Source organism: Jaculus jaculus, unplaced genomic scaffold (genome assembly GCF_020740685.1).
Source record: "Jaculus jaculus isolate mJacJac1 unplaced genomic scaffold, mJacJac1.mat.Y.cur u26, whole genome shotgun sequence".
Lineage (NCBI taxonomy): Eukaryota > Metazoa > Chordata > Mammalia > Rodentia > Dipodidae > Jaculus > Jaculus jaculus.
Genome location: NW_025423516.1, coordinates 192452 through 211827, shown reverse-complemented (window position 1 = coordinate 211827; position 19376 = coordinate 192452). Strand labels below are relative to the sequence as shown.

The window sequence follows — 19376 nt, the reverse complement described above, 5'->3', positions numbered from 1 at the left end:
TTGAAGTTTAACATACAGGGAAAGCCTTTAAACTCCTCCTGGGGCTACACCCAGCCCCGTTAAATAAGGGAAAAGAATCTATCAAAGCCCATTGGACTATCTCCCTGGTTCCTGGCCTTAGACCCAAAATTATTTTAAATATTGGCAATAAAAATTTCAAACTTCTCATCGACACTGGAGCTGACTGAACGGTCCTGAAAGGAGGAAGTGCCCCCCTACTGGCAGCTTGTGCCCAGCCCTCCTCTACTGGGAGTTGGTGGGCAATCCACCTCCTGGGAGACTGCCACGTGGCTCCCTTGGACTGACCCAGGAGGAGACAAGGGAAAAGCCCATCCTCTCGTGGTGACTGGGCTCACTGCTAACTTACTAGGACAAGACATCCTTGGAGATGCTGAGGCTTTCATCACTACTAACCATAAGGCCTTTTATAATGATTTGTTAAATAAAATATATATATATATCAACAACAGTTTGAGAAAGGGAGGAAATGTCATCCCATTTACTCCAATGAACACCCCCAATTCTAAGGGCCACAGCCCAGTCCCCCCCCCATTTAAAATCCAGTGGAGACTGGGGGACCCTATATGGGTTGAGCAGTGGCCTCTCCCTTTTTCTGAGTTACACCAACTCCACATACTTATTGATCAACAGTTGGAGGCCGGACATATCTGTCCCTCCACTAGTCCCTGGAACTCTCCTGTCTTTGTCATAAAAAAGCCTAATGGGTCCTGGAGATTTTACATGATTTAAGAAAGATCAATGAACGTATGATCCCCATTGGAACCCCCCATAGGGGATTCCCATGGATCCCAGCTATTCCCAATATATACCATATTACTATCATTGACATTAAAGATTGCTTCTTCTCTATCCCTCTCCATCCAGGAGACATGGAAAAATTTGCATTCTCTGTACCCTCTGTTAATTTTTGCGGCCCAGATAGGAGATGTGAATGGACTGTCTTACCTCAGGGCATGGCTAATAGCCCACACATTTGTCAATATTACCTGTCATCCATTTTCTCTTCTCTTATCAATCTCCCCAATACCCTGTTTTATATCTACATGGATGATATTATTCTTAGGTGCCTAGATTCCTCCACACTCCAAGACCTTACCCACCAATGTCTAACTATCCTTCATACTCACAGCTTTAAAGTAGCTCCTGAGAAAGTTCAAACTGTGCCTCCCTTTAAGATCTTGGGCTCAACCCTTACCCTAGATACAGTTTCACCTGTTAAACCACAACTTTATATTCAGGATTCTTACACCTTGCCTCAACTCGAGAAGCTTTTGGGAGAAATTAACTGGATAAGGCCTTGTATACCCATAACTACTGAACAGCTGTCCCCTTTGTTTGACCTCCTAAAGGATCTTGATTTCTCCTCTCAGGTAATTTTGTCCCCTTGTCATCAACAAATTTTTTATAAGGTACAACAGGCTATAAATACTGTGATTTAAAGAGGTTCAATCCTAATTTGCCCATCTCCCTCTACATATTCCCTGGGGAAACATTATGTATCGCACTGTTGGCCCAGGAAGGTGAGCCCATCCAATGGATCCACCTCTCAATTGGTGGGATCCCTAGAGTTTATTCTATAACCAACCAGGTTGCTGATTGCATTATCAAGGGCAGAGACACCTCTGTCCAGTTGTTTGGCACAGAACTTCACCTTATTGTCACTCCCTTTAAGATAACTGATTTCATCTGGCTTCAGAGAACTAATAACAGAGTTGCTATGGCTCTTGAGGGGTCCCTAGGTAAAATTAATTGCCATTATGGCTCCCAGAAATGGATGAGTTCTTTCTCCAGGGTAGAATGGAAGCCCCCCAGGCTTTACCTGTCTCAACCTAACCCTAACTTTCTTACCGTGTTTACCGATGGAGGGCACCTGGGGGCTTCCCTAATCATTTACCCTCCCTTAAAACAAAGAAAAAGAGCCTATCCCCATAAAGTCAGTCTCCCATGAGGTTGAGAGGTCAGCACAATTCAAAGAACTATTTGCTGTCCTTCTAGCTTTGGACACTATTCAAGAGCCATTTTACTTATTTTCTGGCAGCCTTTATGTTATTAATTACCCAACCTGGTTGAGGCCCATATTAGACTGGATTCCAACCCTATATCTCCTTTGATGATTCAAGCTCATTCCCTACTCAAACAAAGAATCAATCCCATTTTTCTTCAACATCTCAGGGGTCATCAAAACTTACCGGGATTTCTCTCTCAAGAAAACAATTGGGCTAATAAAATGGCTTCTATGCCTCAATGTAATACTATTACAGAAGCTACACACTTCCACTTATTGACCCATGATAACTAGAGAGGTCTCAAGCACAGGTTTCCACAGGTCCCAGTCAAGAACCTTAAAAAAATTGTCCGGACTTATAAGTCCTATCAGCCTTTCCTCCAAGTACCCCCCCTTCAAACTACAGGAAACAATCCTCAAGGACTCCACCCTAATCATCTTTGGCAAATTGATGTCACACACCATTCTCCACTTGGAAAACTTAAATATATCTTTCTTTCAGTTGATACCTTCTCCCACACCTGCTGGGCATCAACACATGCCAAAGAAAAATCTAAACATGCCATTAGTCATATACTTCAATGTTTTGCCTCTCTTGGGCTGCCTGATCAAATTAAAACAGATAATGGCCCCTGCTTCATAAGCAAGGCCTTTATAGACTTTCTCCAGACCTGGAAAATCTCACATTCGACAGGCATCCCATACAACCCACAGGGCCAAGCTATAGTTAAAAGATATAATCAAACTGTCAAGACTCAATTACAAAAACAAAAGAGGAAATCCTTACCCCCACATGACCAACTAAAAAAGGCATTATTTACCCTAAACATTTTAAACTTTTCTAAAGAAAATAAACAATTATCCCCTTTTCAAAAACATTGGTCCTCATCTATTACCTACAGTTCTATCTGGGTAAGATGGAGGGACCCTTTGACTGGGTCCTGGAGAGGGCCTGATCCACTCCTCACAGCAGGGAGAGGGTTTGGATGTGTCTTCCCTCAAGATGAAACAAGACCAATTTGGGTACCAGCGAGAGACCTAAAATATTTGTCCCAACAAGGGGACACTGACAATCACTTCTCTAGGGAGTGTTCCGCCCTGAGGACTGTTCCTAAAATGGTCCTTTACCCTGCTAAATTGAATAACTCACTCCCTTGTGGAGGATTGCTTGCTTTACCTCCGATCTGGGCCTCTCTGGCTAGTTACAGTACAGTTGTCCGTAGGACCTTAAAAAACTGCTCAGCCACCTTCTCCAACCCCATACTGCTTTTCCCAATGTTTCCTCTGGGCATTTGGACCCCACCTTCCCTTAATAATTCTGGTATAGATGCGGGATACATTCATCCTTCTTCACAACTGAGCCCAATGCTCAACGCTGCCTGCCTTCTGGAATGGCTTATCTTTGTGGAGGTGGGATGGCCTATGACTTTCTGCCCACCAATTGGACGGGCCTTTGTGCCCCAGCCACCTTAATCCCAGATGTAGATATCATTCCTGGAACTAGATTCCCTGGATAAGGTAGTCCTACAAAACAGGAGAGGACTAGACCTACTAACGGCCGAAAAGGGAGGTGTATGTTTGTTTTTACAGGAAAAAAATGCCGCTTTAATGCCAATAAATCGGGAATCATCCAGGACAAAATTAAGGAGCTCCAGGAAGACTTGGAGAGGAGGCGACAGGACCCCCCAGGACAACCTGCTGCAGACGGGCTTACATGACTTCTTACCCTACCTCCTCCCTCTACCTGGACCCCTCCCCATCCTTCTCCTTCTTCTCCTCCTTCTCCTTCTCTTTCTCTTTCTCCTCCTTATCCTCACTCTCGGGCCTTGTGTAATTAACAAAATTACACAATTTATTCACCAGCAGCTGGAGACAATAAAACTTCATCAGGCCAAAATACATTATCATGAGCTGGCAACTCAGGAATGAAGTTCCTCAGACGACCCACTGCTACCTCCTCTGCCTTCCATGTGACCAATGACGGGTAAGATCCCCAGAGTGGGACAACCTAAGACAGGCCATGGAGTGGGTTCTCAACGAGCTAAACACATGGTACCCAATGACGGTTAAGATCCCCAGAGGGGGACAACCTAAGACAGGGACCATGGTGACTAATGCTCTTACAAACAAAAGGGGGAGATATTGGGCCTTGAGAGGCCCGGACGTGAGGCCTAGTGGAACTTCCTGGGTCTAACTGCCTCCACCCAGCTATGACTCAGCAGAGGTCTTGGCCCCTGGCCTGCCATTTCCACACAGGAAATTAGAATTCCTGCCTGTGGGCACTTAGAACTCAGCAGGGGGCCAAATGGCCTCTGGCCTTCAACTTCCGCACAGGAAGTTAGAGTCTCCCACTCATGTGCGCTTACAAACAATGATCTCAAAGGTCGCAGTGTGCTATTGGCCCTTACATCTCACCCCACCCTAAAGCCTCCACCTTCTTTCTGAACATTATATAAACACCCGCCTGCAAAAATAAAGTTGAGTTCCTGCTTCAAAAGGACTCCCGACTCAGTGTGGTTTTTTTCTGGTGGCCAGGAGAGGTTTCTGGGTCGTCGGAGGTTCATCATCCCCTCAACCCCTAGGGAGGAACCAGCAGGCCTGGTTCTTCCCTCGGCACTACCTGTGCGGGAAGGAGCCCAACAAGACAGAGGAGACTATTAGTCCAAATTTTTGTTCATGTTGTAACATTTTGTGGTTATGTTCCCTTAATCGGTATTTAAGACCATGTAGACAGGCAAAATGAACTATTACCTGTTGGTAAGGCATGGAACTATGTTTTGGTATTAAGTTGTCACTTGATACTGAAATAAAGCAGCAGGAGGCTTTAGGGCTAGATGGAGTTTCCAGGAATGAAAAAGGGCATCCCCAAAATTCATCCTCTGGGAGGCATAGGGCTGGAGGCAAGACAGCCAGATGGTACCTGGAGTCTAGGAGGACAATAATCTAGGCTACCGCTAGACTGTGTTTGAGCCTTACCTCAATGTTGTTTTGTCAGATGTTCAGTGGATGGTCAATGGCAAGAAAAATCGTTGCTGGATGTGTGTGTGGGGGGGGATGGTAAGGATGTGGGAGACTAGAATGTTGTCTTTGTGGGAGGGGGAGGGTGGATTTCACAGTAGGGTTTCACTATAGCCTGTCTAGGAATTCACTATGTAATCTCAGGCTGGCCTCAAACTTATTACAATCCTCCTATCTCTGCCTGCCAAGTGCTGGAATTAAAAGCATGTGCCATCATGCTTGGCATGAGACTAGAGATTTTTTTACAGTGCCAGAGGATGGGAAATGGGCATTTTAGGGAGTGAAGAATGGAAGAGGAAGATAAGGCCTTTCCTGTGTAGGTGGCCTGAAAGTTGTTGAGGCCTGATCTTTGAGTCATGAGGTTTCTTTGTAACAGAAGCCGCTTATCTTGCTATGGTCAAGGAAAGTTTTATAGTCCACTAAGATCAGTGGTCCAAGGTCAGTGATTCATTAACCGTTCAGCTCAAGCTAAATTTTGAGCATTCTATTGATTAGGAGTGGTGTCTTATCTCATTAGTGATTGTACAGGGAATGCTTTGAAGTTTTCTCCATGTAGCCTAATGTTGCCTATACATTTCGCATATATAGTCTTTTTTGTTGAGATATGTGCACATATCCCCAATAAAATTTATTCTAAAACATGGATATTGGGCTGGAGAGAAGACTTAGCAGTTAAAGATGCTTGCTTTCAAAGTCTGCTACTCTGGGTACAATGGCCTAGTCTCAGAAGAAGTGATACATGCATCTAGAGTTAGTTTTATGTGGGAGGATGCACTGCCTCTCTCTCTCTCTCTTTCTCTCTCTCTCCTTCTAAAAACAAATTTATTTTAAAAATATGGATATTATATACAAGGGATATAAGAGGAAGGTCAAAAGAAGTCAAGCTGGTTATGTGTCTTGGGACATAAGAAATGACCCGATGCTGAGTACCCTGGTTTGGTTGGAGTAATACCCTCCCTCTCTTCTTCCTTACTTCCTTTTCTCTCTTACTCTCTTCCCCTTTTCTTCCTGCCTTTCTTTCTTTTGGTGCTTGATCATGTGCTTCCAGATTGACACTTTAATTCCAAATTCATGAATGCATCACTGTTCCTAGTAATTTCTTTTGAAACAGCAAAGCGATTCAGTTTGGCAACTCGTTGGGTTTTCTCTTCCCCTTGGATTTCTTGGCTGGATACTAGAGAGCCAGGAGTTGGGAAATGCCAGTGGCACAGGCAGTAACATGCTAAGACAAGCTTGTTCTTTGTAATCAAAGCACCAACAAGAGAAAGCAAGCTAATAAGAATGAAAGCTTTGAATAAACTCTCTTTATTACCCAAACACCACTCAGAAAATGTGTTGTCACTCTATCCCAGTAACAGAGATCAACTAGAGAGCCAGGATGTCCATTTTCACCAGGTTTAATAACGTGCCCCACTACGTGGAGAGGCCCCAAAGAGAAGCTGGAATCTCATCCCTACAAAATCAGTAAGACTCTCCACCTCTGTGTTGCTGGTGGAGGCCATGTGGGAGGTCTGGGTTTTACATCCTTGCAAATGGGATAAGGTAATTCAGTACCCTTCCCACTTCACTGAACTAATGTTAGGAGAAGCTATATGGACAGTCAAGAGACCTTTGATCAGTGATAATGAGGTGTCAGTGGAGGTAACACAAAGTGCAGTAATGAGTTACTCCTTCCACTCACTGGCAGGTCCTAACAATCCTCCCCCAACCTCATTCCCCACCCCCACTCAGGCAGCAATGACCAGGATTCCCTCCTGAAATATCAAAGGAGATGGGGTGGAGAATTGCCCTGTACCCCATTGAGCAGTCCTTTTTTTTTTTCTCCTCTTGCAGAATGATGCCAAGATAATTCTTACCTAATGTAAAATGAAATACAGTAAAACAACTTTATATTTTGATTGAGTGTAAGCAAGCCCAAATAGCAATGACAGGTTATAAATTTTATTGGATTATTCATTTTAATGTAGTATTTTGGGGTCTATGTGTGTTTGCATACAGTATTGGCTTGTATGTGTGTAGAGGAGCGTGCTCCATGAGCACACATGGAAAGGCTAGATTAGGACGTTAGGTGTCCTCCTCTATCACGTTTCCTGGGGTTTCAGGTGTGTTCAATCACACCTGCATTTTATGTGCCTGCTGGAGATGGAATCCAGGTCCTCATGCTTGTGTGGCAAGTGTTATTACCCACTGACCATTGTCCCAGTAATTAAGTAATTTGTAGTAGACACTAGGTTGCTACTGAAGAGTAAGCAAGTTCCGTGTTACAGTTTCAACCTACGGATCTTCAGAAGCATTTGTTTCATTTTAGCCACTCTAGAGAGGGGAGGAAAATAGTATAGTGGCTTTTTCAAGTATGGACTTAACTTTTTAAAGGATTGGGGAAATACAGGTGGGAAAGTAATTTTAAAAATACAATTTCAAATTCAAATTTAATAAAATTTTAATTTAAATTTAAAATTTTTTAAATGATAAAATTGGTACTGGAGATATAGCTCAGGTGGTTGAGTATTTTTCCAGCATGCATTAGTACCTGGCTTTAATCCCTAGCACCATTTAACTTGGCATAACTGCACATGCCTATAATCCCAGAACTCTACAAGTAAAGGTAGGAGGACTGGATATCACAGTTATCCATAGTGAGACTGTGGCCACACTGGGCTACAAAATTATATTTTCAATTTATTACACCTATGGTGACTAATAAGTGCAAATTTCGAACTGTTACTTTTTAATACACTTCATCCCAGAAACCTGATGAACTTCTAAATATGAAAGTTTAGATTTTCAGTGGATGATGAGAGCTTTCGTTAAAAATAAATCTGATACCAGGAAAGTTCTGAATGTAGGAGCCTGTAAATAAAAATGTCAGTTTGGGCTTCTCACGGTCCATGCCCTCATGGTGGCCAGGCACCCACGGCGGACACACAGATGCTTCCTTCCCCGGGCCCTGGCTTCCACTTTTCTCTGCCTGCATGCCATATCCGCCTCCCGACTCCCCACAGCCTGCCCAGTCCATGGCCATCCCACTGCGTGCTGGGGCGCTAGCTGCAGCTTAAATGGTCCTCGCCTGCCCGCCCTTCTCGTCTGCGCCTGGCACTCCGCCGCTGCCGCCTTCTCTTCCTCAAACCTCCTCCTCCTCCTCCTGCTGCTGCTGCTGCTGTTCTTGCCTGCCTGGAACACGTGGAGCCACAGCTCGGGCCTTGTCCTCCAGGAGGCTGGCGGGGCCTCTTCCTCGCCAAAGTACCCCGCGCCTCCCACCTGGCCTATGCGGCCTTCTGCTGCCCCAGGTGCTGGTGGCCGCTGCCCAGTGTGGCCTTCAGCCAGAAGTCCGAAAAGATCCATCTGGAAGACCTTCCTCCACAACCTGGGTACATTTGAGCCTGTCCAAGTTAGGAGAGGAAGTGGATGATGTTTCTCTCATTAGAGCTCCAGAGTTGCCCTGGTCATGTACTGTGGAAGATGTGCTTAACTTTTTCTCAGACTGCAGAATCCGCAATAGTGAGAATGGAATACACTTCTTATTAAATGGAGAAGGGAAACAAAGGGGTGAGACCATAATTGAAATGGAGTCAGAGCAGGATGTACAGAAATTCGTATAAAAGCACTGGGTGTACATAGGTCAGCAGTATGTGGAAGTGTGTGGGATCAACAATGAGGATGTGGATGCCCTCACGAAGAGCCTGCAGATCAAGTCTTCACCTGCAGTCAGGGATGCTGTGGTTTGCTTATGAGGCCTTCCTCTTACATTTGCGATGAGAAAGACATCATAGACTTTGCAGGACTGAACATACTAGATGTAACTTTTGTGATGGACTATAGAGGCAGGCGAAAAACACAGGAAGCCTATGTACAGTTGGAAGAACCAGAAATGACTAACCAGACTCTTTGAAACACAGAGAAGCAATTGGTAACCGATGCATAGAGATATTCCCAAGCAGAAGGAATGGAGTTCAAACCCATGGAGGCTGGCTTCAAAATTAGTCATTAATAAGCTTAGCTTTATGTATTCCTGTGTAGAAGAATCAAAGACCTTGTAGACTTTCTTTCCTTTGTTCCTGTTCTCAAGGTGACAGTGACACCAAGAGGTGCAATTCTAGTTCTTAGATGGAATTTTTTAAAATGTCAGAAAGGTGGTACCTGGAAGAGAGATTACATCTCTCAGTTAGTTCACAACCATCGTTGATTACCAGCTAAGATTCAGGATTACTGTATTGTAGTCCATAAATGAGATTTGTTTTAAAAATGTCAGTTTTAATAGAAAACAATTTAAATTTATTTGGAATATCATGATAATTCAAGGCTTAAATTGAACAAAATTGAACAAATTGCACAATTGAACAGTGGGCCAGAATATTAAGTATGATTATTGTTGGGTTCCTTCCTGCACAGGTTGTGCCTAGGGAAGAACCAGGCCTGCTGGTTCCTCCCTAGGGGTTGAGGGGATGATGAGCGGAGGATGACCCAGAAACCTCTCCTGGCCACCAGAGAAAAACCACACCTAGTCCAGAGTCTTTTTGAAGCAGGAACTCACTTTATTGTTACAGGCGGGTGTTTATATAATCTTGAGGAGGAAGGCGGAGACTTTAGGGTGGAGTGAGATATAAGGGCCAATTGCATAGGGAAACCTCTGAGATGATTGGTTCTAAGTGTGCATGAGCAGGGGACTCTAACTTCCTGTGTGGAAGTAGCAGGCTAGAGGCCATTTGGCCCCCTGCTGAGTCATAGCTGGGTGGAGGCAGTTAGGCTCAGGAAGTTCCACTAGGCCTCATGTCTGGGCCTCTCAAGGCCCAACAATTATTATTATTTATATGTTATTAAATATTGCAGACTTTGTAGGTCACCTGGGTGGTTTTTTTTTTTGCCTTAGAAACAGTGCCTCATATATCAATTTGGCCTCAAGCCATATATGTAGCTGAGAATAATCTCAATCTCAAACTCCTGGTCTTCCTTCCTCCACTTTTCCAGTGCTAGGATTATAGGTGTGCACTGGCATTCCTGGTTTTCACATAGATTTCTGACATATATTCATTTTTGCTTACATTTTTACAATTTATAAATACAATAATCTTACTTCATAAGCTTATAAAAATAGAGTAAAGGCTGGATTGTGTTGGTTTGCCCATTCCTACTAATCCTTAGGTGATTAGTAGATTAAGACTAGATAGCTCAAGTTGGCCTTGAAATTTCAGCAGGTCTTCTACATCTGTCTCCCTATTCTGGGGTTACCCACACGCACCACCAGTCCTGGCTTTATATCTCACTTCTAAAATTATGATGTCCATATCCCATGGCAAAGCACTAATTTATAAATTCATTATTGTTCAGAAAATTTGAAAAATAATTGTCCACTCTATCATAGTTATACAGACTTTGGACTATATCATAAAATCAAATTTGAACACTGTCAAGATATACACTAGACATTATTATATATTAGAAATTAATTTTAAATAGGTTGCCTGAAGATTTTTGAATAATGTCCCTAAATTTGAAATACATATTAGAATATCTTAAGCTGATTATATTTAAACAAACTTCATATAAAACTTCTGGTTATTACTGGTATAGAAACTACTTGAAATGAATTATTTCAGTGGAAGAAATTACTTGAGAATATACTGTTTTACTGCAAAGAGTGTTTGAAAACTCTGTTTACATAGGAACAGTGAATACATAGTTTGTGTCTATGATAATGTGAGCTTCTTGAGGGAAGGGCTTTGTCTGATCTGTTCACTGTTCTATCTATAGTACCATGTTCTATCTATAATACCATGTGCAGTATCTTGGAAGTATTCAATATGTATGTGATGCATGTATGAATGTATCATTAATTTTCTACTAGTAATTTAATAGTCTTGAGTTGTTACAGGATAACTTAAGCTTAATAACTCTGTAATTCCCCAAACAATAAAGATTCTTTTTGTGCAAAAGTTCCAGAAAAAAGGTTTTTGGCTAAAACATATCTTCCAATTAGCTTGTTGCATTGTAGGGTCTTAACATTTTTTTCTTTTATTATTCATTTTTATTAATTATGGACATGCTCAGTATGTAAACAGCACATGTTGGTACAATCCTTTCCCTCATCCCTACCCCCCTCCACAGTGATACTCCTGGGGATTGCCCATGATCCCCATGGGGATTATGGGTTGTGCATGGTGAGGACAGCCACTTCCATAAAATATAAAATAAAATAAATGTGTATGATCAGAACCATCTTCAGGTGTCTTTTGTTGTTGTATTTTTGTTAAGGTACTGCTCTAGCACAGCCTGACCTGTAATTCACTTTGTGGTCTCCAGGTGGCTTTGAACTCATGGAGATCCTCCTATGTCTGCCTCCCAATTGATAGGATTAAAAATATATGTAACCATAACTGGATTCTGATATCTTTATGTCATAATTTCCTCTTATAATGATGCCAATCATATGGGATTTGGACCTGTGTTAATTCTTCCTTTTAATTCAGCCATCTTTCTGAAGGAACTCTGCAATAGTCAGTTCCAGATGCTGGGTCTCAATATATGAATTTGGAAATCAGAGACACAGTTTGGCCCACAACAAAAGTTCTGGCTATGACACAGAGAGGTGTGAGGGAGAGAGAGGGAGGGATATCTCTGGCCTTCACATTCGCTCTCACCACCTCTAGTGGTGTTCAGGCAGGTGACAGCCAGACCTGAGAGGCACATTGATCTACTTGTCTTCACTTAGTGTCCTGTGATGATCTGAATGTCATCTTTCTGCTGAGAGAAATATTCTTTATGAGTTCCACATTGAGATCTGAAAAGTGTTCATGTTACATACAGCTGTGAACTCAGAGTCCTCTTGAGGAACTGGTCTTGGGCAGTAGGTTAGCTCACTGATATGAATCCTCTATTACTACCCTAGATGTCCTCTCTCTTCTACATGGCCTTGATATTGCAAGTGTACACATTTTCTCAATGTTCCGAAAGACTCTGTGTACTGCATATTTTCAGTTTCCACAAATACCCTTCTTCTTGCACAATTTATCCAAAGTCCAAGAAACCCAGCAGCTCAGACATCTCTGAGAAGGTGTGTTAGGTAATGAGTGGCCTGCATGTGGGCATTCTAGTGTGCAAGTGATGGGATAAGATTGAGACAGTGACATCATGGTACATATATTCCTGGAGCCCTGCCAGTGACATATAGGGGCTTCAGAGTGGCCTAGAATTTCCCATGCATCACCATTGGCAGGACTGATTTTGCACATCTAGTACTGTCAATGGTTTTTGTTGTTGAGACATTCTTAGAAAATTAAGTAGGTCAGCCTATTGGAGATAAAGCAGCTTCTGGTTTGAAAAGAGTTGCTGCATTCTTAATGATATACCATGGCAGAAGAGGGAGAAAAGAAAATAGATGAGGTGGGATATAGTCTCCTGGGAATTTAGCACTTAGGGGGAGCTTTGTTCTGGCAGCAGTGAGTTCCCCAATATTATGGCAGAAAGGAAGGGGGTAACTTAGTTAGATGAGGGATTGGAAGGGAAAGGAGAAAAACATTTGGGCACTGGGGTTGAAGTTTAACAGTCTGGTAGGTTTTCTGAGAGGGAAGAAGACAAAGTACATGAAGCCTTAGTCACCAAAGCTATTGAAGCCACAGGGACCCAGAAGAAGTATGGCCATCTTCAGAGGCATGCGAATGCATACAATTGACCTTAGCACTATCACTATTACAGATACAATAGAAAGTATATGAGCATAGCACTTGCTAGAAATGCTGTCACACAGTCTTCATCGAGATATCTCTTCCTGTAACTATACCTCACTTGTCAAGAACAGGGAGCCCTGGGTCTATGGGATGCACAGTGTGTGAGAAAGTGGGCTTGGGTAAAAGAGGAAGAAGAATTGCCTTTCAATAGTACAGCAGGCTTGACAGGCAGGAACCTACCCTTAAAAGTTTCCTTCCTTCATCAGCTATGCCCTGTCCCTGTAAAAAGAAAGTATAAAATAAGTAGGTGGAGTTACTCATATTGTCTCAAAGATGTGTAGATTTTCATTTATCTGGAATGCAGCATGCATTAAATTAACAATATCTGTGACTTCATTTTATGAACTTTCAGAGGTGATTGAAGAGATTCTGATTGCTCTATTGTAACTACAGAGAATCTTGCTTAAGTCCACACTTTGTGTTTTCAATCAGAAGTCTTGTGCTCCACCATGGTCAGTAGTCATGGCACTGATCCCTCCGAGGGCCCTGGGTCCTGGGGACAAAGCTCAGGCTCCAGGCTCTGATAGGGGCCTCAGTGGTCAGCACTTCTCTGCTATCAGCAGGAAGGTGGAAATATGCATGTTCTCAGGTGTCAAGAATTGCTGTTCCCCCCTTCTTTAACAAAGGCAATAAAACTAGGTATCAGTGTTGTTGGCATCATTATCCTGGCCTTTTCATTGACACCAGTAGAGGTATATTGTAGGTCCAGATGAAAAGCTTAGGTCCCCAGTTGCTTCTCACACACATGCATACTTCTAGGCCTCATGGCCCAGGTATATTTACTCCCTCTTCTCAGTGTCCCATCTTCAAGGACAGAAAAATGCATACAGTAACACAAGAACAGAAATGAGAAACGTAAACATAAATAAATAAACCTCTCAGAGGGTCATCATACTCCCTTACCTTTCTGATATCCTTACTTTCCCAGGGTGGTGGTAAGAATGGTGTGGCTATCAGGTACTACAGGTAATCAAGAAGCAACCCCAGTATTCTAAGAAAGGTTCATTTGGCGTCTGTGTCCCAGAAAGTGGAGACAAAGCTCAACCATGGTTCAATATAGCTATTCAGAAGAGAGAGACACTTCCCTATATTCTCAATCTCAAGGCTGCCTGGGTCAACTGAATTCTGAGGTTGCCTAGGTAGCAGCAGGTCTGCATCATAGTGCAGGAAGAGTCACAGAGGGTTTCTCAGGGTGAGGAAAGGGAGACACCAGCCTCTCTGCCGCACCAATAAGCTCAGTTGAGCCTTCTCCCCAAGGCTCTTGCTCCATTATGTATGTATATATGTATATGTGTATGTATATGTATATGGAGAACTTCATAGTTATAGACAACAAACCATGGAATTTCCCTCCCATCCCCTACTTTCCCCTTCATAACTCTGCTCTCTGTCATATCCCCTCCCTCTCTCCATTAGTCTCTCTTTTAATTTGATATCATCATATTATTTTTCCTTTTATGAGCGTCTTGTGTAGGTATTACTAGTCACTGCTAGGTCCTGGATATCGAGGTCAATTTCTGAACAGACTGTGGTATGTAAGCAGTGGTACCCTCCCTTTTGTTCTTACATTCTTCTCACCACCTCTTCCACATTGGACACTGAGCCTTGGACAGTGTGGGATGTTTCAGTGCTTTATACTCCTCTGTCGCTTTTTCTCAGCACTATGTTGCCTTTTGAGTCATCCCAGTGGTCATCACCATCTGAAAAGAGAAGCTTCTCTAACCAGAAGTGAGAGTAGAGTATCCTGCTCCATGTCTTCATTCATCTGTTCCTCAGGGAACTTTTCCATGTGCAACCAGATATTCCTCAGTCCCCTTTACTTTTGTACCTTTTGATTTGTAAGCTACCAATTCTGTTGCTTAGAAAGTCTGACAATATGCCTGGAAGTTTTGATTTTTGTCATACATTTGAGTGTCAGAAGCACAAATGTCCTCCGGTATATCTTACCTGCTTTATGAATGGTTTTCCTTTACACTATCTTGAGAAGCACAACACAAATTATTTTACGTTTATGTATTTTGGTAACTGTACAATAGGAAATGCATATGATTCAGTCACTCTGCAATGGCTTTAGTCAGAATGATTGATTCAAATCACAAACTAAAATAAATACAGAATTAATGCACCTGAATAAAATTACAAGCATGCTTGTTTGTCAAGTTATATATTTGTTCTTGGTTCAGCAAAACTGCAGGCATTGTTCAACACACACATCCTTTGACAGATCAGTAGAATATTTTCATACCTAAGAAAAATACATAATTGACCCTGCACTTCCATTGTTTCACTTTTTTGACCCGAACACTACCTAAACTAAAGAGTTCTGGAACAGTCACTTCAGCAATTTCTTAGGAGCTAGATCATTCGGTTATGGCATTATGAACTGACAATAAGCTAAGGGTTGCATTCCACAGTTCCTGGTGTCAGAGTTGGGCACAGATGGGTCAAAGCCCAAGGGAAGACCCATGGGATTGAGAAACATTCCTCAATAAACCGTCTTGACCTTGTAACTCTGATCTTTCTGGGAATGTGTGTCACCATGAGAAAATGTTTGAGAAGATTATTTCTGCATAATCATCTTGTTGATGTCTGAAAGTGAATAGCCTACCAATGACAACTTCTTTAAGCAGAGCTCCTCTGCCTTAAATAAACTCCTAATCCTGCACCCAACACTAGCAGACAGGGGCATTGGGAGGTGTGTGTTCGGTGCACTTTGCACATTATAGTGAGGAGAAAAGGATGTTAGCCTGGTTCAAATTCAAATTCAGTTTTTCAGCTATCCAAATTCTTGTTTCCATTCAAATTCATCTGGTTAGCTGGAGACTTCGCCTCCTACAGAAATGGGATGGGACACAAGCGAATGGGCCCCAGGAGGCATCACTGAAACCAATCATATATAGGAAAGAGAAGACAAGGGCAGGCTTGCTCCCATCCTCCTAAAACTGATTTATTTTTCCCATTCTATTCCCCTTCAGGGAATTGCATAATTGAGAATTATCTTCTAGAAGTTAGAACCTATACTGCAATAAAATTTCGTTGTTTGGTTGCAAGGTGGGTTGGGAATGGATTGCATTCTACAAAAATATCTTGTCTTGTAAAAAGCAAAATTGTTTGATCCCTCCCCAAGCCCCCAAGCCCACGGTACATGACCCTTGCTACATGAGTCCATGTAAATGGATAAGTAAATGGCCTAAGGAACTAACTACTCAGTCTGTCCATAATGTCCTTGAGCTCATTAATGAATTGTGATGGCAGATGCTTGCTCAACTCTGATTCACTGGACGAATTCCAGAACTGTTTTGTGAAGAAGGCACTGAAGTGAAATGTATGCCCCATCTTTCTTTCTGCTTTCTCATCTCCAGACACAAATTCCCATTTCAAATTTATTTATTTATTTATTTATTTATTTTTTTAATTTGATTTATTCATTTGAGGGAATGGTAGGTAGGAGAGAAAGAGAGCAAGAGCAATTGAGCATGCATGATTCAGAGATTCTAGCCTCTACAGACAAACTCTAGGCACATGTGCCACCTTGTGCATATGATTTGCATGGCTCCTGGTAAATCCAACCTTGTTCTTTTGACTTTTCAGAACAAAGCCTTAACTGGTAAAATATCTTTCCATACCCCCATTTCAAATGTAAATATAACTGAATAATATGAGCCTTTGGACTCAAGGGTATATGTTCTGTGCACAAAAATGATAGCTAGCATTGAAATTATCTTTGACATGTAATTGATCTATACAATCTTCAAAATAAAATGTATGACTTCTCCCTTTCTTCATATGAATAATTTTTCCACCCGTAGGTCTCCCTGCAGCGGACTGACTCTCGGGGAGATCAGGACCGAGGGAGAACAAGGGCGAAGGCTCAAGGAGAACTCGGGATTCGGCGAGGAAATGACAGACAGACACACTCTAAGTTGAATATGCTGCTGCAATTTACTGAAGGTTTCATGAAGGTTTTATACAGATTGAACAGGGAAACTTAGCAAGCCAACAAGTGATCTCAGAAATCATTAATCTAAACAGTATTGTTCTATTGTAAGCATACATGTAATATTTATCAGGCAGGAATGTTCCCATTTTTTAAGAAGGACGTCTTGCACCATTGACCACAGCTTTACATGAATAGAAGCTTGGGGTAAGAGATGTAAGGTGAACAATAGGTTATTTATTTTTTATAAACCGAGTAGAGAGCCATCTCTTTTCACTTATTAGATTATTTGTATAATCCTCATATTTATTATACAAGTGTTTCTATCCAAAAGACCACCAATATTTTAAGGCTGGTTTAATGTTTTCCAGGAATTCTTTTCTTTCTTGTCTAGAGTATAAGCACCAAGGCTTACGTGTCCTTGCTAAGCATTTTATAAATGGAAAAGAATGCCATAGCCTCCTTTTTCCTTTATAATTCATTTATCTATTACCGAATTTATCATATCCTCCCTCATAGGGGAGTGGATCTAAGTAGTTCTCAGCTCTGGGAGTTCACTATCAGCCCTTGATCAAGTACTGAACATACCCCCCAGGAAGCGTTCTGGTGGGAATGCCCAACTTTTGTAACTTCTTTTCTGCAGAATTGTCATGCTTCTTATGAACATTACCGATTAACATTTCTACTTTCACTTTCTCAGGATCAGTATTGTTCTAAAACATCATAAGCTTTTTCTACTCTACACCATCTAAAAACTGTTCTAGAGTTAATTTTTTATTCCTAGTAGAGTTATACATTTTCTCCATTGCCCTAATCATAGGAGGGGCACATTCAATACTCAAATTGTTTTTTGTACTCTGATTGCGTGCATGGTTAATAGTAAGCGTAGCGTAGAAACTAGCTGTTCTTTGACAAACAACTAGAAGGTAGCAGGAAAGAAACAGAGCACAGAAAACAGCTCATTGGCGCCAACAATTAGGTTGTCGTGACATGGGCAGCAGGAACCATTACAGTAACTGACTGCCAAGGGGTCACCGGGGGCATCCCTCCGAAGAGTGCTGGCCCTCTGTCCTCAGCTCTCTTCCAGTACAGAAGCATCTCTGCTTGCTACACAGGCAAGGTCGCCGTGGACGTAGCATCTCCCATGTAGTAAGTTTATGTTAGATATAAGCCCACATTAGCCCAGCATTCCTCCTATTGAGCTGAAGCACTACTCAACTGCTAAGTACAGGAATTACCTGGACTTAGCAGTGAACCATACATAACCACACACAACTGAATGTATGGTAGCATTTTGCAAGGGTGTGTCCTCACCCGCAGCTCCAGAGTTCCCCACCAGCAGAGGCCACAGGTCTCTCTGTGAGGAGATAAGTATAGCAGCTAAGGGCTGGAGAGATGGCTTAGCAGTTAAGTGCTTACCAGTGAAGCCTAAGGACCCCAGTTCAAGGCTCTATTCTCCAGGACCCAAGTTAGCCAGATGCACAAGTGGGCACACACATCTGGAGTTCATTTGCAGTGGCTGGAAGCCCTAGAATGAACATTTTCTCTCTCTCTGTCTCTATCTTCCTCTTGCTCTCTATCTCTCTGTCACTCTCAAATAAATAAAAATGAACAAAACATGTAAAAAAAAAAAAAAAGAATAGCATAGCAGCTAAATGTTGGAAAGAAACTTCTCCTCCTTAGATGTGACTACAGGAACACTCTAAGTTAGCATATTCAGACATGCATGGCCAGAGACTCCAAGCTGCTGACCTCAAATTTCTTATATAATGTAAAGCCAGATATTCTAATGGCACAACACAACTACCTCAAAGGGCAGAGTTCTGTTACTGGCCCTGTTGAAACTACCCTAGTAGTGTCTGTGGTATATAGCTGACTTCATTTACTCAGTGATGCCTCCCTCTCACCTTCTTACCAAACGAGGGGGAAAGGAACATTCTCACAATAATGTGATGAAATTATCATAATAATAGAAAATAAGGAAGTCCTAGTGGTGCATGTCTTTAATCTCAGCAGTGGAGAGGCACAGGTAGGAGAATTACTCTGAGTTTGAGGCTAGCCTGGGATTACATTATGTGTTCCAGGTCAGCTCAGGCTTGAGTGAGACCACAGCTCATAAAACTTGTCCCCTCAAAATAAATAAATAAATAGTAGAAAATAAATCCAGGTGTGTTGTTACATGTCTGTTATCCTTCATTGGAGAGGCATAGATAGAAGAATCAAGAGTTCAAGGCAAGACTTCCTACATAACAAGTTCAAGGCCTTCCAAGTCTACATGACACACTGTCTCAAAACAAAGTGAGAGGAGGAAGGGCTGGAAATTTGTTAGGTATATCCACTCCTGCACAAGCATAAGGGCCTGAGGGACCCTGAGACTGCTGAAGTTCAAATCTCCAGATTCCATGTACAACACTTGAGAGCAGCCATATATGTTTGTCACTCCAGTCCAGCAGAGGTACAGAGCCCCAAGAATCAGCAGAGACCTGAAAGCTCAAGAACCAGTGAATAGGCAACTCTAACTCCAAACACAAAACCTGGCAGAAGAATGATGGAGCAGGATATTTGGTGTTCCACTGAAGCACTGCAAATGAGCAACCTCTGCTGCAAAAGGGCACATACATGTGCATACACACATCACAACACATTGCAAACATGTGCCAAGAAATAAATGGAA

The 19376-nt window shown here is 42.3% G+C and overlaps 1 pseudogene; it reads left to right on the top strand.

Moving 5' to 3' along the window:
- The first annotated feature begins 8100 nt into the window (after nt 1–8100).
- Nucleotides 8101–9025, top strand: LOC101596994 (annotated as a pseudogene).
- The last annotated feature ends 10351 nt before the right edge of the window (nt 9026–19376 follow it).